Source organism: Salvelinus namaycush, chromosome 39, assembly GCF_016432855.1.
Source record: "Salvelinus namaycush isolate Seneca chromosome 39, SaNama_1.0, whole genome shotgun sequence".
In the NCBI taxonomy this organism is placed as follows: Eukaryota; Metazoa; Chordata; class Actinopteri; order Salmoniformes; family Salmonidae; genus Salvelinus; species Salvelinus namaycush.
This window is the reverse complement of record NC_052345.1, coordinates 22,611,546-22,636,320: the sequence shown is the minus strand read 5'-3', so window position 1 is coordinate 22,636,320 and position 24,775 is coordinate 22,611,546. Positions and strand designations below refer to the sequence as shown.

At 42.7% G+C, this 24,775-nt stretch overlaps 1 pseudogene; it reads left to right on the top strand.

Moving 5' to 3' along the window:
* The first annotated feature begins 70 nt into the window (after nt 1–70).
* LOC120032766 lies at nt 71–16,211 on the top strand (annotated as a pseudogene).
* Nucleotides 16,212–24,775: the final 8,564 nt, after the last annotated feature.

Below are 24,775 nucleotides of genomic sequence, written 5' to 3'. Positions count from 1 at the left end.
ATAACAGAACCAATACTGTCTGATGATAAATTCTACAGTGCTAGATAAAGGTGAAGTAATCAGGGTAGGGATGAAGTCCAGGTGTGCCTAATGATTGGTCGGAGGTGTGTGTAATGACGGTTGCCAACGTGCATCACACTTAACGTCAGAGGCAAATGCAGCATCCTACAATGCTTGTGTAACGGATGTGAAATGGCTAGCTAGTTAGCGGGTACGCGCTACTAGCGTTTCAATCAGTTACGTCACTTGCTCTGAAACCTACAAGTAGTGTTGCACCTTGCTCTGCAAGGGCCGTGGCCTTTGTGGAGCGATGGGTAACGATGCTTCGTGGGCGACCGTTGTTGATGTGTGCAGAGGGTCCCTGGTTCGCGCCCGTGTCGGTGCGAGGGGACGTACTAAAGTTATACTGTTACACTTGCAGCTCTACCGCTGCTTTCTGCTAGTAGGAAAGTCAGTTAAGAACAAATTCTTATTTACCATAAAAGACATTGTACTTATTCTAAGCTCCCCCAGGTTTGCAACATTACCGTTTTGGTATAATTTAGCAGACGCTCTAATCCACAGCCACTTCCAATTCGTTTAATAGTTAAACCTGTCATGAGAGACTGGGGTTGGTCGGGGTCAATTCAGTCAATTCCGGAAGTACACTGAAGAAAGAAAATGCAGGTTATATAAGCTATGTTCAATGTGCTAAATCATGAGTTTCATAAGAATGGTTCGGCCTACTGTTGATCATTTTCAAACAATTTTGTGACAACAGCCTTGGACAATAGAGTGACGGCCAGTGAGAGCCAGCTGGAGGAACTTTTGTAATTTGTGTGAACTATCGCTTTAAGTAATTTCTTGAATTCATTATTGTCCAGCCTTGGAGGCCAGAGTAACAGCCAGTGACAGACAGGTGGAGGAACTGAAGAATGGGAATGCAGGTAGTGAAAGAACAAACATAATATAAAATCAAATGCTCCACCCTTCTGTTGTTCTTTTATTAAATAACACTTTTATTGAATTCAATATTCAAAAAAAATTCAGATTTTAGCCTTGGAGGCCAGACTGAGTTCCAGTGAGAGTCAGTTAGAGGAGATGAAGAAAGACAATTCTGGTAATAATGAGATCTGAATATGAATGAGAGCTAAAACTCTATAAAACATGTAGTTTTTGCAAGTCGGTTAGGACATCTACTTTGTGCATGACACAAGTAATTTTTCTAACAATTGTTTACAGACAGATTATTTCACTTATAATTCACTGTAACACAATTCCAGTGGGTCAGAAGTGTACATACACTAAGTTGACTGTGCCTTGAAACAGCTTGGAACATTCCCGAAAATGATGCCATGGCTTTAGAAGATTCGGATAGGCTAATTGACATAATTTGGGTCAATTGGAGGTGTAGCTGTGGATATATTTCAAGGCCTACCTTCAAACTCAGTGCCTCTTTGCTTGACATCATGGGAAAATCAAAAGAAATCAGCCTGGTTCATCCCTGGGAGCAATTTCCAAAGGCCTGAAGGTACCACGTTCATCTGTACAAACAATAGTATGCAAGTATAAACACCATGGGACCACGCAGCCGTCATACCACTCAGGAAGGAGACGCGTTCTGTCTCCTAGAGATGAACATACTTTGGTGCTAAAAGTGCAAATCAATCCCAGAACAACAGCAAAGAACCTTGTGAAGATGCTGGAGGAAACAGGTACAAAAGTATCTATATCCACAGTAAAACAAGTCCTATATCGACATAACCTGAAAGGCAGCTCAGCAAGGAAGAAGCCACTGCTCCAAAACCGCCATAAAAAAGCCAGACTACGGTTTGCAACTGCACATGGGGACAAAGATCGTACTTTTTGGAGAAATGTCCTCTGGTCTGATGAAACAAAAATAGAGCTGTTTGGCCATAATGACCATCATTATGTTTGAAGGAAAAAGGGGGAGGCTTGCAAGCCGAAGAACACCATCCCAACCGTGAAGCATGGGGGTGACAGCATCATGTTGTGGTGGTGCTTTGCTGCAGGAGGGAATGGTGCACTTCACAAAATAGATGGCATATTGAGGAAGGAAAATTATGTGGATATATTGAAGCATTATCTCAAAAAATCAGTCAGGAAGTTAAAGCTTAGGTCTTCCAAATGGACAATGACCCCAAGCATACTTCCAAAGTTGTAGCAAAATGGCTTAAGGACAACAAAGTCAAGGTATTGGTGTGGCCATCACAAAGCCCTGACCTCAATCCTATAGAAAATTTGTTTGCAGAACTGAAAAAGCGTGTGCGAGCAAGGAGGCCTACAAACCTGACTCAGTTACACCAGCTCTGTCAGGAGGAATGGGCCAAAATTCACCCAACTTATTGTGGGAATTTTGTGGAAGGCTACATGAAACGTTTTACCCAAGTTAAACAATTTAAAGGCAATGCTACCAAATACTAATTGAGTGTATGTAAACTTCTGACCCACTGGGAATGTGATGAAAGAAATAAAAGCTGAAATAAATCATTCTCTCTACTATTATTCTGACATTTCACATTCTTAAAATAAAGTTCCGACTTCAACTGTATAGTATATACTATATTCTATCATTTCAGCCCAAGCAGCAGAAGTGTCAACCCTGGAGAACAGAGTAGCAGCCAGTGAGAGTCAGGTGGAGGAAATGAAGAAAGAACACACAGGTAACATTAAGCTATGTTCAATGTGCTAAATCATGAGAGCTGAATCTGTAAAAAAAAACATTTCCTTAATAATTCATTCAATGCAAATATAAAAAAAATGATTCATAATTTCAGCCCAAGCAGCAGAACTGTCAGCCTTGGGGACTAGAGTTACAGCCAGTGAGACTCAGATTTTGGTTGTGGCCTTGTTGTGGTTATTTGGTTTGTTTGTGTTGGCACCCTTCAACACCCCTACTTATCACATGTATACACGCAACCACTCACCTACACTACTGACTACTGACTACACACACACCATTGTTAATTGTATTTACTTTACCTTAGTTAATACATATATTTTGTTATTCCTTATCTCCATGTGGTCTCCCTTTTGTTACGGGCTTTGAGCCGGTTCATGACAATAATCATTACTATAACAATATTACGTTTTTCCATTCAGTGAGAGCAAGCTGGAGGAACTGAAGAGAATTATTGCAGGTGACATACAAAAACCATCAGCTCAATCCATCATTTACGGACACAAACACTGTGTGGCCGTGTCATGCTTATAAGAGTAAAATGGGCTAAACAAAGCTTACTCTCCTGTGTTTGCAGACAGAACGAATGTGGCTTTCTCTGTTGGTTTGACTAACTCAGGATATGTGGGATGATTCAACTCAGAGAAAACTCTGGTCTACACACAAGTATTCACCAACATCGGCAATGCTTACGACACAACCTCAGGTAACAGTTTACAGCCTTACACCAACAATACTACAGGTGCAGCTTATGGCATTAAAAATAATTAGGGATAGACACTTTTTATTTATTCTTTTGCCTAAATGACCCAAATCTAACTGCCTGTAGCTCAGGACCTGAAGCAAGGATATGCATATTCTTGGTACCATTTGAAAGGAAACACTTTGGAGATTGTGGAAATGTGAATTGAATGTAGGAGAATATAACACAATAGATCTGGTAGAATAAAATACTCAGAAAAAACAACCAGTCTTTTTCTACCACCATCTTTGAAATGCAAGAGAAAGATCACAGTTCCAGCCATCACTCTGGTTGTAATTCCAATAGTGTCCACAAGATGGCAGAAGTGTATGTGCAAAGTTTCAGATGGATAACTTGAGGTATGAGAACTACAAGACTTTTAGTGTGAAGTCCCCAGGTACATTTGGGCAAATAGTGAAGGAGACATTTGCATTCCTATTATATTTTTCTGCAAGAATATAGTCAAATCTGTATACTTGGACTTTGATTTAGCTTTCCAAGTATTAGTAGCCATATTATAACTTCAACATTTGCAAAACAACCAGTTTTCATAACTCTGAATATCCTTATAATTTTTTAGCAAAATGAAAAGGCATGCTGTCGTACAAGGTTAGTAGCTACATTCTACACCAGATACATGGTTTACGGATAGTCCCATCAAGCCCAGCTCTTTGGCTATCTAATTAGCTTTGTTTGACCCCGATTGGTGCTTATGGCAGCAATTCTACAGGTGCTGCTTATGGCAACAAAAATACAGGTGTTGCTTGTACAGCAACAATACAAAGGGTGCTGTTTATGCAGCAACAATACTACAGGTGCTGCTTATGGCAACACTACTACAGGTGCTGCTTGTACAGTAACAATACTACAGGTGCTGCTTATGGCAGCAATACTACAGGTGCTGCTTATGGCAGCAATACTACAGGTGCTGCTTATGGCAACAATGCTACAGGTGCTGCTTGTGCAGCAACAATACTACAGGTGCTGCTTATGGCAACAATACTACAGGTGCTACTTATGGCAACAATACTACAGGTGCTGCTTATGGCAACAATACTACAGGTGCTGCTTATGGCAACAATACTACACGTGTTGCTTATGGCAACAATACTACAGGTGCTGCTTATGGCAACAATACTACACGTGTTGCTTATGGCAACAATACTACAGGTGCTGCTTATGGCAACAATACTACAGGTGCTGCTTATGGCAACAATACTACAGGTGCTGCTTATGGCAACAGTACTACAGGTGCTGCTTACGGTAGCAATACTACAGGTGCTGCTTATGGCAACAATAATACAAGTGTTGCTTATGGCAACAATACTACAGGTGCTGCTTATGGCAACAATACTACAGGTGCTGCTTATGGCAACAATACTACAGGTGCTGCTTGTGGCAACAATACTACAGGTGCTGCTTATGGCAACAATACTACAGGTGCTGCTTATACAGCAACAATGCTACAGGTGCTGCTTGTACAGCAACAATACTACAGGTGCTGCTTGTACAGCAACAATACTACATGTGCTGCTTATACAGCAACAATGCTACAGGTGCTGCTTGTACAGCAACAGTACTACAGGTGCTGCTTATGGCAGCAATTCTACAGGTGCTGCTTATGGCAGCAATACTACAGGTTCTGCTTATACAGCAGCAATACTACAGGTGCTGCTTATGGCAACAGTACTACAGGTGCTGCTCATGGCAACAATACTACAGGTGCTGCTTATGGCAACAATACTACATGTGCTGGTTATGGCAAAAATACTACAGGTGCTGCATATACAGCAACACTACAGGTGCTGCTTATACAGCAACAATAATACAGGTGTTGCTTATACAGCAACACTACAACAGGTGCTGCATATACAGCAACAATACAACAGGTGTTGTTCATGCAGCAACAGTACAACAGGTGCTGTTTATGGCAGCCATACTACAGGTGCTGCTTGTGGCAACAATACTACAGGTGCTGCTTGTGGCAACAATACTACATGTGCTGCTTATGGCAACAATACTACAGGTGCTGCTTGTACAGCAACAGTACTACAGGTGCTGCTTATGGCAACACTACTACAGGTGCTGCTTGTGAAGCAACAGTACGAAAGGTGCTGCTTATGGCAGCAATAATACAGGTGCTGCTTATGGCAACAATACTACAATGGCTGCTTATGGCAACAATTCTACAGGTGCTGCTTATGGCAGCAATAATACAGGTGCAGCTTGTATGGCAACAGTACTACAGGTGCTGCTTTTGGCAGCAATACTACAGGTGCTGCCTATGGCAACAATACTACAGTTGCTGCTTATACAGCAACAATGCAACAGGTGCTCCTTATACAGCAACAATACTACAGGTGCTGCATATACAGCAACAACACTACTACAGGTACTGCTTATACAGCAACACTACTACATGTGCTGTTTATGCAGCAAAAATACTACAGGGGCTGTTTATGGCAGCAATACTACAGGTGCTGATTGTACAGCAACAGTACTACAGGTGCTGATTGTACAGCAACAGTACTACATGTGCTGCTTATGGCAACAATACTACACGTGTTGCTTATGGCAACAATACTACAGTTGCTGCTTATGGAAACAATACTACAGGTGCTGCTTGTGGCAGAAATACTACAGGTGCTGCTTATACAGCAACAATACTACATGTGCTGCTTATACAGCAACACTACTAGATGTGCTGCTTATACAGCAACAATACTACATGTGCTGCTTATACAGCAACACTACTACATGTGCTGCTTATACAGCAACAATACTACAGGTGCTGCTTATACAGCACCAATACTACAGGTGCTGTTTATGCCGCAAACGTACTACAGGGGCTGCTTATGGCAGCAATACTACAGGTGCTGCTTATGGCAACAATACTACAGGTGCTGCTTATGGCAACAATACTAGAAGGGCTGCTTATGGCAGCAATACTACAGGTGCTGCTTATGGCAACAATACTACAGGTGCTGCTTATGGCAACAATACTACAGGTGCTGCTTATGGCAGCAATACTACAGGTGCTGCTTATGGCAACAATACTACAGGTGCTGCTTATGGCAGCAATACTACAGGTGCTGCTTATGGCAGCAATACTACAGGTGCTGCTTATGGCAACAATACTACAGGTGCTGCTTATGGCAGCAATACTACAGGTGCTGCTTATGGCAACAATACTACAGGTGCTGCTTATGGCAACAATACTACAAGGGCTGCTTATGGCAACAATACTACGGCTGCTGCTTATGGCAACAATACTACAGGTGCTGCTTATGGCAGCAATACTACAGGTGCTGCTTATGGTACCAATACTACAGGTGCTGCTTATGGCAACAATACTACAGGTGCTGCTTATGGCAATAATACTACAGGTGCTGCTTATGGCAACAATACTACAGGTGCTGCTTGTACAGCAACAATACTACAGGTGCTGCTTATGGCAACAATACTACAGGTGCTGCTTATGGCAACAATACTACATGTGCTGCTTATGGCAACAGTACTACAGGTGCTGCTTACGGCAGCAATGCTACAAGGTGCTGCTTATGGCAACAATACTACAGGTGCTCCTTATACCGCAACAATACTACAGGTGCTGCATATACAGCAACAACACTACCGGTGTTGCTTATACAGCAACACTACTACAGGTGCTGTTTATGCCGCAAAAGTACTACAGGGGCTGCTTATGGCAGCAATACTACAGGTGCTGATTGTACAGCAACAGTACTACAGGTGCTGCTTGTACAACAGCAATACTACAGGTGCTGCTTATGGCAACAATACTACAGGTGCTGCTTATGGCAACAATACTACAGGTGCTGCTTATACAGCAACAATGCAACAGGTGCTCCTTATACAGCAACAATACTACAGGTGCTGCATATACAGCAACAACACTACTACAGGTGCTGCATATACAGCAACACTACTACAGGTGCTGTTTATTCTGCAAAAGTACTACAGGGGCTGCTTATGGCAGCAATACTACAGGTGCTGATTGTACAGCAACAGTACCACAGGCGCTGCTTATGGCAACAATACTACATGTGCTGCTTGTAGCAACAATACTACAGGTGCTGCTTATGGCAACAATACTACATGTGCTGCTTGTACAGCAACAGTACTACAGGTGCTGCTTATACAACAGCAATACTACAGGTGCTGCTTATGGCAACAATACTACAGGTGCTGCTTATGGCAACAATACTACAGGTGCTGCTTATACAGCAACAATGCAACAGGTGCTCCTTATACAGCAACAATACTACAGGTGCTGCATATACAGCAACAACACTACTACAGGTGCTGCTTATACAGCAACACTACTACAGGTGCTGTTTATGCCGCAAAAGTACTACAGGTGCTGCTCATGGCAACAATACTACAGGTGTTGCTATTGGCAACAATACTACAGGTGCTGCTTATGGAAACAATACTACAGGTGCTGCTTATGGGAGAAATACTACAGGTGCTGCTTATGGCAACAATACTACAGGTGCTGCTTATACAGCAACAATACTACAGGTGCTACTTATGGCAACAATACTACAGGTGCTGCTTATGGCAACAATACTACAGGTACAGCTTATGGCAACAATACTACGGCTGCTGCTTATTGCAACAATACTACAGGTGCTGCTTATGGCAGCAATACTACATGTGCTGCTTATGGCACCAATACTACAGGTGCTGCTTGTACAGCAACACTACTACAGGTGCTACTTATGGCAACAATACTACAGGTGCTGCTTATGGCAACAATACTACGGCTGCTGCTTATTGCAACAATACTACAGGTGCTGCTTATGCCAGCAATACTACATGTGCTGCTTATGGCAACAATACTACATGTGCTGCTTATGGTACCAATACTACAGGTGCTGCTTATGGCAACAATACTACAGGTGCTGCTTGTACAGCAACAATACTACAGGTGCTGCTTACGGCAACAATACAACAGGTGCTGCTTATGGCAACAATACTACATGTGCTGCTTATGGCAACAGTACTACAGGTGCTGCTTACGGCAGCAATACTACAAGGTGCTGCTTATGGCAACAATACTACAGGTGCTGCTTATGGCAACAATACTACAGGTGCTGCTTATGGCAACAATACTACATGTGCTGCTTATGGCAACAGTACTACAGGTGCTGCTTACGGCAGCAATACTGCAAGGTGCTGCTTATGGCAACAATACTACAGGTGCTCCTTATACAGCAACAATACTACAGGTGCTGCATATACAGCAACAACACTACCAGTGTTGCTTATACAGCAACACTACTACAGGTGCTGTTTATGCAGCAAAAGTACTACAGGGGCTGCTTATGACAGCAATACTACAGGTGCTGCTTGTACAGCAACAATACTACAGGTGCTGCTTGTACAGCAACAGTACTACATGTGCTGCTTATGGCAACAATACTACAGGTGTTGCTTATGGCAACAATACTACAGGTGCTGCTTATGGCAACAATACTACAGCTGCTGCTTATGGCAACAATACTACAGATGCTGCTTGTGGCAACAATACTACATGTGCTGCTTATGGCAACAATACTACAGGTGCTGCTTATACAGCAACAATGCTACATGTGCTGCTTATACAGCAACACTACTACATGTGCTGCATATACATCATTAATACTACATGTGCTGCATATACATCATTGATACTACATGTGCTGCTTATACAGCAACACTACTACATGTGCTGCATATACATCATTAATACTACAGGTGCTGCTTATACAGCAACAATACTACATGTGCTGCTTATACAACAACAATACTACATGTGCTGCTTATGGCAACAATACTACAGGTGCTGCTTATACAGCAACAATGCTACATGTGCTGCTTATACAGCAACACTACTACATGTGCTGCATATACATCATTAATACTACATGTGCTGCATATACATCATTGATACTACATGTGCTGCTTATACAGCAACACTACTACATGTGCTGCATATACATCATTAATACTACATGTGCTGCTTATACAACAACAATACTACATGTGCTGCTTATGGCAACAATACTACAGGTGCTGCTTATACAACAACAATACTACAGGTGCTGCTTATACAGCGACAATACTACATGTGCTGCTTATGGCAACAATACTACAGGTGCTGCTTATACAACAACAATACTACATGTGCTGCTTATACAGCAACATTACTACAGGTGCTGCTTATACAGCATTAATACTACAGATGTTGCTTATACAGCAACACTACTACATGTGCTGCTTATGGCAACAATACTACATGTGCAGCTTATGGCAACAATACTACAGGTGCTGCTTGCACAGCAACAATACTACAGGTGTGGCTTACATTCCACTTGGCATAAACTGGTTGAATCAATGTTGTTCCAACGTAATTTGTCAATGTATTGTGACGAGAAATCTACATGGAAAATACTTTGGATTAGGAAAAGGTGTAGTTTTGAGAATAAAACGTCAATCACATGATTATGTCATCATTGTAACCGATTTTCAACAGACAAAACTTGTATGAAATATGTTGAATTTGTACCTTTGAAACAGCGTCAGATCTTCAACGTTATATCCAATATCAGAAAATAAGACAATAGGCTGGGCAGCACCTCCTGATAGAGAGTTTATCTATCTACAGCTATTTTTGGTCTCCCATCGAGGGTTTTACCAAACCAAGCATTGATATTTGTCACTGACTACTACCAACCTGCTAGCGTGAGAATGATTATTGAGGAATTTCTTAATAACTAAATATTCACTGTTGCTCGCGCAGTCATTCCAAAGGGTTGGTTTAACAGTCATATATTGTTAATGATACTATTTGGTCCATTATAGCATTTGCAAAGTCATCTACAGCTATTGTTTCAATTCAATCCAGGGTTCAACTAAAAGTAGACAATACATATAGGCTCAGGGTTTCAAGCTTTGGTTGATTTCAAGCTCTGGTTGGATTAACCTCTCCTTTTCAAACAAAAATATTGTAATGATCGTCTAATGGAGGAGACCAAAACGCAGCGTGGTAAGTGTTCATATTATAATTTAATTCAAAACTGAACACTAAACAAAATAACAACGAGAGTGAACGAAAACGAAACAGTTCTGTTAGGTGAAGACACACAAAACAACTACCCACAAACACAGGTAGGAAAAAAAGGGCGGGGGTGTATGCCTTATGTTGTTGAGAGACGGTGTTGCGCCTTCTTCACCATGCTGTCTGTGTGGGTGGACCATTTCAGTTTGTCTGTGATGTGTACGCCGAGGAACTTAAAACTTTCCACCTTCTCCACTACTATCCCGTCAATTTGGATAGTGGGGTGCTCCCTCTGCTGTTCCCTGAAGTCCACAATCATCTCCTTTTGTTTTGTGAGGTTATTTGAGGTTAGTTGAGTGTGAGGTTATTTTCCTGACACCACACTCCGAGAGCCCTCACCTCCTCCCTGTAGGCCGTCTCGTCGTTGTTGGTAATCAAGCCTACCACTGTAGTGTCGTCTGCAAACTTGATGATTGAGTTGGAGGTGTGCATGGCCACGCCGTCATGGGTGAACAGGGAGTACAGGAGAGGGCTGAGAACGCACCCTTGTGGGTCCCCAGTGTTGGGAATCAGCGGGGTGGAGATGTTGTTTCCTACCCTCACCACCTGGGGGCGGCCCGTCAGGAAGTCCAGGACCCAGATGCACACGGCGAGGTCGAGACCCAGGGCATCCAGCTTAATGATGAGCTTTGAGGGTACTATGGTGTTAAATGCTGAGCTGTAGTCAATGAACAGCATTCTTACATAGGTATTCCTCTTGTCCAGATGGGTTAGGGCAGTGTGCAGTGTGATTGCAATTGCGTCGTCTGTGGACCTATTGGGCGGTAAGCAAATTGGAGTGGGTCTAGGGTGTCAGGTATGGTGGGGGTGATATGATCCTTGACTAGTCTCTCAAAGCACTTCATGGTGACAGAAGTGAGTGCTACGGGGTGATAGTCGTTTAGCTCAGTTACCTTAGCATTCTTGGGAAAAAGAACAATGGTGGCCCTCTTGAAGCATGTGGGAACAGCAGACTGGGATAGGGATTGATTGAATATGTCCGTAAACACACCAGCCAGCTGGTCTGCGCATGCTCTGAGGATGCGGCTAGGGATGCTGTCTGGGCCGGCTGCCTTGCGAGGGTTAACACGTTTAAATGTTTTACTCACGTTGGCGGCGGTGAAGGAGAGCCCGCAGGTTTTTGGTAGCGGGCCATGTCGGTGGCACAGTAGTGTCCTCAAAGCAAGGAAAGAAGTTGTTTAAATTGTCTGGGAGCAAGACGTCGGTGTCCGCGACGGGGCTGGTTTTCTTTTTGTAATCCGTGATTGACTGTAGAACCTGCCACATACGTCTCATGTCTGAGCCGTTGAATTGCAACTCTACTTTGTCTCTATACTGACGCTTAGCTTGTTTGATTGCCTTGCGGAGGGAATAGCTACACTGTTTGTATTTGGTCATGTTTCCGGTCGCTTTGCCATGATTAAAAGCAGTGGTTTGCACTTTCAGTTTTGCGCGAATGCTGCCATCAATCCACGGTTTCTGGTTGGGGAAGGTTTTAATAGTCTCAGTGGGTACAACATCACCAATGCACTTGCTAATAAACTCGCTCACAGAATCAGCGTATACATCAATGTTGTTGTCTGAGGCTTTCCGGAACATATCCCAGTCCACGTGATCGAAGCAATCTTGAAGCGTGGAGTCCGATTGGTCGGAGCAGCGTTGAACAGACCTGAGCACGGGCATTTCCTGTTTTAGTTTCTGTCTATAGGCTGGGAGCAACAAAATAGAGTCGTGGTCAGATTTGCCCGAAAGGAGGGCGAGGGAGGGCTTTGTATGCATCGCAGAAGTTAGAGTAGCAATAATCCAGAACGCTGCCAGCCCGCATTCGATATGCTGATAAAATTTAGGGAGCCTTGTTTTCAGATTAGCTCTGTTAATATCCCCAGCTACAATAAATGCAGCCTCAGGATATATGGTTTCCAGTTTACATAGAGTCCAATGAAGTTCTTTCAGGGCGGTCGAGGTGTCTGCTTGGGGGGGATATACACGGCTGTGATTATAGTCGAAGAGAATTCTCTTGGTAGATAATGCGGTCGGCATTTGATTGTAAGGAATTCTAGGTCAGGTGAACAAAAGAACTTGAGTTCCTGTATATTGTTATGATCACATCACGACTCGTTAATCATAAGGCATACACCCCCGCCCTTCTTCTTACCAGAGAGATGTTTGTTTCTGTCGGCGCGATGCGTGAAGAAACCGTGTGGCTGTACCGACTCTGATAACATATCCCGAATGAGCCATGTTTCCGTGAAACAGAGAATGTTACAATCTCTGATGTCTCTCTGGAAGGTAACCCTTGCTCGAATTTCGTCAACCTTGTTGTCAAGAGACTGGACATTAGCGAGTAGTATACTCGGGAGCGGTGAGCGATGTGCCCGTCTACGGAGCCTGATCAGAAGACCGCTCCGTCTGCCCCTTCTGCGGCGCCATTGTTTTGGGTCGCCTACTGGGATCCAATCCATTGTCCTGGGTGGTGGTCCAAACAGAGGATGCGTATTCCTGGTCGTAATGTTGGTAAGTTGACGTTGCTCTTATATCCAATAGTTCTTCCCGGCTGTATGTAATAAGACTTAAGATTTCCTGGGGTAACAATGTAAGAAATAATACATAAAAAACGAAATACTGCATAATGTCCTAAGAAAGCGAAGCGAGGCGACCATCTCTGTCGGCACCAATCTTACGTCTCCATCTCAAACACTAAATCAAATTGGAATGTAAATGCACTTTAAATAAGGTTTGATTTGATTTAGTCCTATAATTTAACTAAGTATTCTTGGTTGAGATGGAGACATGAATCCAACATATCAACTATTAATTTGTAGACAAACTGGAATTATAGCCAGACTGAGTCATTGGCACAAAAGACACATCTCCTTCAAATGTTGATAATAAGTTGCGCTGTCAGACAAACACAATTCAATAATACTTTTGTAATAGAGTAAATAGCCTGAAGTTAACAATCTTACAAACTATTGTAACAGTATTTATTCAACCTTATGGCCACATTTTGAGGTTAGCCTACTGTAACTAAACTCAGCAAAAAAAGAAACATCCTCTCACTGTCAACTGCATTTATTTTCAGCAATCTCAAAATGTGTAAATATTTGTATGAACGTAACAAGATTCAACAACTGAGACTAAGTTGTTAAGATCCAAAGACATGTGTCACGTTCCTGACCGTTTTTCTGTTATTTTGTATGTGTTTGACGGTCAGGGCGTGAGTTTGGGTGGGTGGTCTATGTTATGTGTTTCTATGTTGGTTTAAGGGTGACCTGATATGGCTCTCAATTAGAGGCAGGTGGTTTTCATTTCCTCTGATTGAGAGCCATATTAAGGTAGGTGTTTTCACATTGTTTGTTGTGGGTGGTTGTCTCCTGTGTCAGTGTATGTTACGCCACGCGGGACTGTTTCGGTTTTGTTTATTCGTTCGTTTTATGTAGTCAGTTTTCCTGTTCTTGCGTTCTTCGTGTTTCAAGTAAGTTCGTCGTCCAGGTCTGTCTACGTCGTTTGTTGTTTTGTAATTATTCAAGTGTTCGTCGTGTTTTCTGTTTTGTTGATTAAAAATCATGTCTTATCACAACGCTGCATTTTGGTCTAATCCTTGCTACTCCTCTTCGGATGAGGAGAAGGAGGAAGCCCGTTACAACATGTGACTAACAGAAATTGAATAATGTGTCCTTGAACAAAGGGGGGATCAAAATCAAAAGTAACAGTCAATATCTGGTGTGGCCACCAGCTGCATTAACTACTGCAGTGCATCTCCTCCTCATGGACTGCACCAGATTTGCTAGTTCTTGCTGTGAGATGTTACCCCACTCTTCCAACAAGGAACCTGCAAGTTCCCGGACATTTCTGGGGGGGATGGCCCTAGACCTCAATCTCTGATCCAACAGGTCCCAGACGTGCTCAATGGGATTGAGATCTGGGCTCTTCGTTGGCCATGGCAGAACACTGACATTCCTGTCACTGACAAACAACGACTCGTCAGTGAAGAGCACTTTTTGCCAGTCCTGTCTGGTCCAGCGACGGTGGGTTTGTGCCCATAGGCAATGCTGTTGCCGGTGATGTCTGTACAACAGACCTACAAGCCCTCAGTCCAGCCTCTCTCAGCCTATTGTGGACAATCTTAGCACTGATTGAGGGATTGTACATTCCTGGTGTAATCCTGTACCTGTCCCGCAGGTGTGATGTTCGGATGTACCGATCCTGTGCAGGTGTTGTACACGTGGTCTGCCACTGCGAGGACAATCATCTGTCCGTCCTGTCTCCCTGTAGCGCTGTCTTAGGCGTCTCACAGTACGGACATTGCAATTTATTGCCCTGGCCACATCTGCAGTCCTCATGCCTCCTTGCAGCATGCCTAAGGCACATTCACGCAGATGAGCAGGGACCCTGGGCATCTTTCTTTAGGTGTTTTTCAGAGTCAGTAGAAAGGCCTCTTTAGTGTCCTAAGTTTTCATAACTGTGACCTTAATTGCCTACCGTCTGTAAGCTGTTAGTGTCTTAACGACCGTTCGACAGGTGCATGTTCATTAATTGTTTATGGTTCATTGAACAAGCATGGGAAACAGTGTTATCCTTTACAATGAAGATCTGTGAAGTTATTTGGATTTTTACGAATTATCTTTGAAAGACAGGGTCCTGTAAAAGGGATGTTTCTTTTTTTGAGTTTATATATGTCTTCCTATGTAATCATAGATGCGTGCATGTCAAGATAGCATGCAAAGCAGGTCTGTGGAGATCTTCACAATTGCTATAGTAATCTGCGTTGACTCTTGAACCGTAATGATCACTTGCACTATGTACTTTTGTACTATGTACTTTTGTACTACACTTGCACTATGTACTTAATCTCATCCGCAATCCAGGTCATTTGTTTGCGCTATTAGATGAAGCACAGTGATAACACATTTAGATGGCAAATAAACTAACACAACTAATTAATTAGGTTGTTTTATAAATACAAACTATCTGATATTGTTTTCCCTTTTTAACTTTGCTTTGCTTAATAATGGTTGAAAGTGCAGTGCAGTGATAAAACATGACAACTAAACAAAAAATCTGACATTGTTTTTCTAATGGAATTTGTGCTTTTAGATGGTTGATCGCAATAGTGATACCACATTGGGATTTCAACAAACTGGCTGTCTTTTTGAGTGGGTGAATAAAGGTTGAAATCTCATTGATCAACGTCTCAACCAAATAATACACACATTTCCACATTGAAATGACGTGGTGTGCCCAGTGGGTTGCAACAATACTAGGTACTGCTAACACATACCATCTTCATATACTGTACAAACGCACATGCTTAACAGGCTGCTCCGGTGTCTATGAGAGACGGATAGTGTTTATCCCTGATTCTCCTTTGATACAGGCATCTTCAGAGCACCAGTGAAAGGAGTCTACTACTTTAGATTCACCGCCATGGTCGACGAAAGTCTTCTCCGAAAATCGGTGTGTACTTGACCAAAAATGGACAGCGGCTGCTACACAACGTCCAGGACAACTTCAATGGTAGTTCCGAGTACATATCAGGTGCCATGATTCTGCAACTGGAGAAAGATGGTCAATGATACATGGAGCTTCCCTGGGCATGTGGGCTGTTTGATGACTCGTACAACCACAACATCTTTAGTGGCATCTTGCTCTTCCCCACCAACCCAGCTATGGTCCTACACCATTAAAATCCTTATGTCCCTCCCGAACCCTGTACTAAAGTTCACACCCACAAAGTCCCCAAGTCTTTTCTAGTCAGGAATAATTGATAATTAGTTGATACAATTTTAAAAACACAAAGCTTCTGTCAAATAGTGTTATTAGCTCATTTATAATAGGGTTTCGATGCAGGACTTGCTTTTGGGAACATATGTCATAAGAATGCAATTTCACTGAGAGCCATGATTGAACAACATTTTTTCTATGGGAGTCACAGAGACAACAGGATAGCATATCTGTTATTTGGGTAACACTTTGTTTGAGGTAGAATCAATGGCTCATATTTTTTACCTGACGATTATATCTGGTACTACCCCAGGGTTTGGAAGGCGGCTCATGTACCTCCTCTTCGCAACGGAGATGACCCTTGCCACCTAAATAACGATCAACCTATTTCAGAGCAATAATATTAGAATCCTTGATCAATTCTCAGTTACGATCTTTCGTATCTATGAATAGTATTCTTGATGTTAATCAGTCTGGTTTTAGACTAGGACATAGCACCATCTTTGCTGCATCCCTAGCAGTAAATGATGTAGTAAATTGTTTAGATAAGAAACAACATTGTGCTGCACTCTTTATGGACCTTTCACTGTTGATCATTCATTGTTGCTTCAGAAGCTATCTTCAATTGGCCTAGATGAGGTCGCTTGCACTTAATTTATCTGACTGATAGAACGCAATGTATATCTATTGATGGTGTTCAGTCTAGTTTTCTTAATATAACAAAAGGTGTTCCGCAAGGGTCTACATTTCTAAGTCTAGTACCTTGTACTATCTACACGAATGATATTGGTTTGTCTGTGAATAATCGTTGTGTATTCTATAGCGTCCACTGTGGACCAGGCTGTCAGGTGTGTGCGTACTGGTAGCAAAGTCAGGTGCAGGAGAGCAGAGAGTTGTGAACAGGCGCACACTTTATTGAGGCAGGAGAAACCAACAGACGGATGCAACTGCATCAAAACCTCCAGCCAATAGGCAAAAGTGCAAAACGCGCAAAACAGTCACAATAATTTATGTTTAACAATAAACATCTTCGTGAACAACACGGTATAAGCAAACCAGTCTGGCGAATCAACAATTAAAATTTCACACAAAGACATGAGGGGGAACAGAGCAATAAATACATGCAGTGTGATTGGGGAATGAAAACCAGGTGTGCAGGGAACAAGACAAAACAAATGGATCAATGAAAAATGAGCGGCGATGGCTAGAAAGCCAGTGATGTCGACCGCCGAACGCCGCCCGAACAAAGAGAGAAGCCGACTTCGGCGGAAGTCGTGACACAGGCTCTATCTGACCTACAGAATTCTTTCGTCTTACAAAAAACACTAATTGTTCTTAATTAAATTAGTATCGAATGTGGGAAAAACTAAATACACTGCTCAAAAAAATAAAGGGAACACTTAAACAACACAATGTAACTCCAAGTCAATCACACTTCTGTGAAATCAAACTGTCCACTTAGGAAGCAACACTGATTGACAATAAATTTCACATGCTGTTGTGCAAATGGAATAGACAAAAGGTGGAAATTATAGGCAATTAGCAAGACACCCCCAATAAAGGACTGGTTCTGCAGGTGGTGACCACAGACCACTTCTCAGTTCCTATGCTTCCTGGCTGATGTTTTGGTCACTTTTGAATGCTGGCGGTGCTTTCACTCTAGCGGTAGCATGAGACGGAGTCTACAACCCACACAAGTGGCTCAGGTAGTGCAGCTCATCCAGGATGGCACATCAATGCGAGCTGTGGCAAGAAGGTTTGCTGTGTCTGTCAGCGTAGTGTCCAGAGCATGGAGGCGCTACCAGGAGACAGGCCAGTACATCAGGAGACGTGGAGGAGGCCGTAGGAGGGCAACAACCCAGCAGCAGGACCGCTACCTCCGCCTTTGTGCAAGGAGGAGCAGGTGGAGCACTGCCAGAGCCCTGCAAAATGACCTCCAGCAGGCCACAAATGTGCATGTGTCTGCTCAAACGGTCAGAAACAGACTCCATGAGGGTGGTATGAGGGCCCGACGTCCACAGGTGGGGGTTGTGCTTACAGCCCAACACCGTGCAGGACGTTTGGCATTTGCCAGAGAACACCAAGATTGGCAAATTCGCCACTGGCACCCTGTGCTCTTCACAGATGAAAGCAGGTTCACACTGAGCACATGAGCACCTGTGACAGACGTGACAGAGTCTGGAGACGCCGTGGAGAACGTTCTGCTGCCTGCAACATCCACCAGCATGACCGGTTTGGCGGTGGGTCAGTCATGGTGTGGGGTGGCATTTCTTTGTGGGGCCGCACAGCCCTCCATGTGCTCGCCAGAGGTAGCCTGACTGCCATTAGGTACCGAGATGAGATCCTCAGACCCCTTGTGAGACCATATGCTGACACATGCACATTTGTGGCCTGCTGGAGGTCATTTTGCAGGACTCTGGCAGTGCTCCTCCTTGCACAAAGGCGGAGGTAGCGGTCCTGCTGCTGGGTTGTTGCCCTCCTACGGCCTCCTCCACGTCTCCTGATGTACTGGCCTGTCTCCTGGTAGCGCCTCCATGCTCTGGACACTACGCTGACAGACACAGCAAACCTTCTTGCCACAGCTCGCATTGATGTGCCATCCTGGATGAGCTGCACTACCTGAGCCACTTGTGTGGGTTGTAGACTCCGTCTCATGCTACCGCTAGAGTGAAAGCACCGCCAGCATTCAAAAGTGACCAAAACATCAGCCAGGAAGCATAGGAACTGAGAAGTGGTCTGTGGTCACCACCTGCAGAACCAGTCCTTTATTGGGGGTGTCTTGCTAATTGCCTATAATTTCCACCTTTTGTCTATTCCATTTGCACAACAGCATGTGAAATTTATTGTCAATCAGTGTTGCTTCCTAAGTGGACAGTTTGATTTCACAGAAGTGTGATTGACTTGGAGTTACATTGTGTTGTTTAAGTGTTCCCTTTATTTTTTTGAGCAGTGTATATGTTGTTTTCTAGAGCGCACAATTACTCTAAAGATTTAAGAATCTGTATCTTGATGGTGCCCAAATGATATGCTTACAAATATCTGGGTATTTGGGTAGACAATAAGTTGTCTTCTAACAAACATATAGTTGAGTTAACCAAGAAGCTGACAATAAAACGGGGCTATTTCTATAGAAATAGGTCATGCCTCTCGCCTAGCAGATCCTTCAGTCTACATCCCTACCGGTCCTATACTATGCGACATCAGCTACATGAACGTAGCTGCCACTCCATTAAAGCTATTAGACGCAGTTTACCACAGCACATGTTTTTTTATCACTGGCGACAGGTTTTGCACTCGTCACTGCTTATCATAGCCGATCAGATTCAATTTTTCTGCAACAACTACAACAACTAATTTCTTAAGATTGTAATATCCTTTTTATACAATTGATGTATTTCATTCTTTTTGTCACTGATTTACATCAAATACTCTCAAAGTGTTGACATTTTAAAAAGAAATAATTCCATCCCAAAAATGTAAGCCAGTCTTAATTTTTAATAGTAATCACCCTGTGATAGTTTGTGTTATTACTGCTGTAACTAATTTCCCCTTAGGGTTGAATAAGTATCACCACTTCTCTCGCTTTCATCTCTTAAGACATCATGTGACAAATCTGGGTTGGATCCAATGACTGTATACATGAATAGACAAAGCCATCAATCACCGATCACGCGACACCATTCATTCCTATGGGAAGACTCAACAGCGCATTGAAGCCAAATAAAGTCGGTTAAGGTGGCCTCTGATGGAGACATAAGGGCTCAAACACACCATAAGCGTTTGCTGAACGAGGGTACTTAGCACCTCTGAAAGTAATTTGCAAACAGAATGCACACTGATTTTAAATGTAGAATACAGTGAAAGCTGGCAGCAGTCAGAGTCTACAGGGGCTGGTCCCTAAAACACAGCGCGCTGAACGATCAGCAGAGCAACAGCAGACCTAGATCCACATTTGGTGCAATGTGTGCGAGCCTTGACAAGTGCAGTTTGAGCTACTCCTGGAAGTGGTGTTGCAGGCTAGCTCAGTGCTACCCCTTCTCATTGAGTAACTCAAGTTGAAGGCCAAATGGGGTTATATTATCCTTATAACTTCTTCTGTGTGCGATTTAAAATACTCGGTTGAAGGACATACACCTGTTTATTTAAAGAAATTATTGGGACCATGATTGGCTTAAAAAAAACTATTTACAGAAAGATGGACCACGAAGATTGCCATTTTTACATTCACTATAATGGGGGATCCTGTTTTCTGCGAACAGTACCGCGGTCTGCCGTGAACTTCCATGGCTTCAATGAGCGGGGAAAGTTGTTCTCTGGTTGGATTAAAGATTGTGTATTATATTGACAAGATATTCATGTGACCGCTCTAACAATGGAAATACATGTCCTCAAAGATGGAAGGCAGGCGAGAGAAGGCGAGATCAGGTGGGACCCTTCTAGCCAATGAGAGGGCAGATATGCGTATGAACAACAGACCATAGAGATAGATGGATGACTCAAATTTGTATCTGTGCCATTATAGCATCTGTGACAGCATGGGCAGCGCCATTGAGGCTCAATTTGAAAGTAGTCATTTGTCTTCTTCTTCATTGGCTGATTGCTCCCAACTCATAAGAATCCCCACCCAGTTGGCTACTTTAAAATCATGGAAGCTCTCCATTGCAATGTTCATGCTGAAATAGGTTATATCCATGATAAGTCCTCTATCTATCTTTATGGTAACAGACACAACTCCTATATAAAGTCGTTTTTTTCCAAAGTTGCCAAAATGCCATATGCATCCATATCAGTGCATTCCTAACAACCTAACCATTACGAAACTCCTTTTCGATCAAATAAGCCTCACTTAGAAAATTAGCCATTACATTTTTTGTTGACCAAAATTTGACAGTCTCCTTGACCTCCATACAAAAATTCCTCACTCCGTGTGCTTATTTTCATGGACAGATTTTGGGTTGAGTGAAACCTCCTCTCTGGCTGAATTCACTCCCCGGCCTCTGTTTTTCAACCCTTACCATCAGCTGGGCAATCTGCAAATGCTACTTCCATTTGTGGACTTTTAAATGAATAATATAAAGCCATTGATTATTGAAGAATATAACCTATAAATGCCTCATGTACTTAGTTCAACTGTCTAACCCGCAGGCTGTAAAAAATATGGACGAAGCCATCGATGACATCGCCCCATTGTTTCCTACGAGAATGCTCAGTGGCGCATTTGAAGATCAAGAAGTGTCATTTCGGCGTGTCACCATCTTGCTACATGAAGGAGCATCTAACCCCATCAGGACCGTAAAAGGTCCGTTTGTTTTACTCCATTATTTGTGACCAATGTAATTGTAAATTAACACGGTAGAGCTTCAAAACATGGTTAAAACTATCATTTTGATCTCATGGATGGTCAGTCCTTGCATCCATAGCCCCGACTAAAGGGTGACCGCTTTGTTATTGTTTGAACTGCAGATTGCCATTTCATGAATCTCTTCTGGTTTACCTGCACACGCAGAGACGTTTAAAGGACATTTTATACGATTAGATTAATATTCAGTCATTTTTTTCAAAATGATAAAAATATGTTTTTTTTTAAATATGGGAAAAAAGTCAAGTCCTGTAAAGGAATACAGTAATATGTATCTTAAGCGTTTGTCAATACAGTATCAGCTAAATATACCAGAAGGGGGCGCCAACTTACTGTTTTTCAGAAATATCTATTTGACCAAATACCCAACTCCTAACATCATACACAATCATGTACACACCCATAACAACTCTACTGATGTCCCTGAGACAAGCTAGGTTTCAAAACTTTTATTTTCTGTGACAGAACTAATTGAGCCTTGGTACACATTACAGATTGTGTACGTCCCTCCTGTTTTGCATGCACAATGAAAGAAAAAATAATTACATTCAAATACATTTTACAGCAAACAAATACATTTAAACCAAAAACCCTGATAAAAAAAATAAAAAAACGAAATGAAACCTATAGAACAAGCATTCTGAGAGAAATATGGTGTTTGTATTACCTAGCCTGGTGGTCCAGTCTGTTTGCGCTTTTGCCAAATCCTCTACATGACCAAAAGTATGTGGACACCTGCTTGTCGAACATCTCATTCTAAAATCATGGGCATTAATATAGAGTTAGTCCCCCTTTGGTGCTATGACAGCCTCCACTCTGCTGGGAAGGCTTTACACTAGATGTTGTAACATTGCTGCGGGGACTTGCTTCCATTCAGCCACAAGAGCATTAGTGAGGTCGGGCAATGATGTTGGGCGATTAGGCCTGGCTCACAGTCGGCATTCCAATTCATCCCAATTCATCTGATCTCGACAAACCATTTCTGTATGGACCTCACTTTCTGCACTGGGACATTGTCATGTGAAACAGGAAAGGGCCTTCCCCAAACTGTTGCCACAAAGTGGGAAGCACAGAATCTCTAGAATGTCATTGTATGCTGTAGCATTAAGATTCCCTTCACTGGAACTAAGGGGCCTAGCCCGAACCATGAAAAACAGCCCCAGACCATTATTCCTCCTCCACCAAACTTTACAGTTGGCAGTATGCAGGTAGTGTTCTCCTGGCATCCGCCAAACCCAGATTAATCCCTCAGACTGCCAGAGGGTGAAGGGTGATTCATCACTCCAAAGAACGTGTTTACACTGCTCCAGAGTCCAATGGCGGCGAGCTTTACATCACTCCAGCTGACAATTGGCATTGCGCGTGGTGATCTTAGGCTTGTGTGCAACTGCTCGGCCATGGAAACCCATTTCATGAAGATCCCGACGAACAGTTATGGTGCTGATGGTGCCTCAAGAGGCAGTTTGGAACTCAGTAGTGAGTGTTGCAACCGAGGACAGACTATTTTTACGCGCTATGTGCTTCAGCACTCAGCTGTCCCGTTCTGTGAGCTTGTGTGGCCTACCACTTCGTGGCTGAGCCGTTGTTGCTCCAAGATGTTTCCACTTCCCAATAACAGCACTTACAGTTGACCGGGGCAGCTCTAGCAGGGCAGAAATTTGACAAACTGACTTGTTGTAAAGTCGGCATCCTATGACGGTGACATGTTGAAAGTCACTGAGCTCTTCAGTAAGGCCATTCGACTGACAATGTTCGTCTATGGAGATTGCATGGTTGTGTCCTCGATTTTATACACCTGTCAGGAACTGGTGTGGCTGAAATAGTCAAATCCATTCATTTGAAGGGGTGTCCACATACTTTTGTATATATAGTGTATGTATAGCTTGACAAGGATGGAAGAATAGAAAGTTGGCTACAGCACAGTTACAGAAGGGGACAAGGCTATACAGTATGTATGACCAATGTTAATACATAAAACAATTTGTCTAGAGATGGGCCTAGGCTTGTGACGAGCTGAGGAAGAGTGAATCAATAAAATATTGTCAATGTGTGTGACATCACCAGTAGGAACAATGAGAAAGGTGAAATAAACAGAAGCCACAATATGGCTTTTTTTTTGTGCATCAGCTGTCCTAATAGTGAATCAATGTTCCTAATGTGAGAGAAAAAAATTGGGCTCGATTCCTTTTGTTTTGTTTAAACCAGTCAAAACTGTGTAAGAAGTTACAATACCATACATTCACACAGTACTGGTAAAGGGAATGCTATTTTTTATTTTATTTTTTAGATTTGGCTGAATTCACTCTGTAGTCGGTTTGTAGTATCCGTTTTGGCCCCTGAATGTATTGACGACAGGACAACTTCCATTGCAAGAAAGGATCAAAATCCCTCAACAAGGACAAGAACCACCCAGACTCATTCAGAAATATGTGAGGAAAAGAGGGGGGAACGTCAATTCAAACGTGGCTCCCCTGGAAGGCAACATTAGCTATTCTTGTGTCCCCAAAAGGGTAGGAAAATAAATAGCTTGAATCTTATATTTTCAACATTGAGGCCAACTACCTCACTTTGACAACACTGTACACTATATACAAAAAAAAGTACAAAGTACTGCTTCGTCTTTTCCTCAATCTTGACATCAGCAAACTAAAGCAGAGCAATATAGCTTTGGACAGTACAAATAACTATTTCATCAACTCAAGAGTATGAGATATTGCCTTTCATACAAATAAGAAATGATTTGTTCACATCACTTTAAAGAAGTGGAGTCTTTCAGATGACATTGTTCTAGGAGCAAACACACAAAAAACAAACTAAATCAACCCAAATCCATTACTAGTCATTATTAACACGTGTCCCCTAATGTTAACGATAACTACGGCTTATCATATGCAGTTATGTTTACACTCATGCATATAGTTCACAAGTAGCACATTGATAATCCAACGTTGAGGATGGTTCAGTCAGAGTTAACGCTAGCACACTATGCTCACCACAGCGCTAAAGTGAACATCGCCGCACGCCTGGACAAAGAATCGACAACAACGTATATGACAAAACTTGACCCGCAAGACATTCTTGATGACTTTTCCATGAAAGAAGCACAACTGAAGAGTTTGTGTTGTTTTGTCTGTCACCTGCGGTGGTTAACAGACCAAATGAAAGATC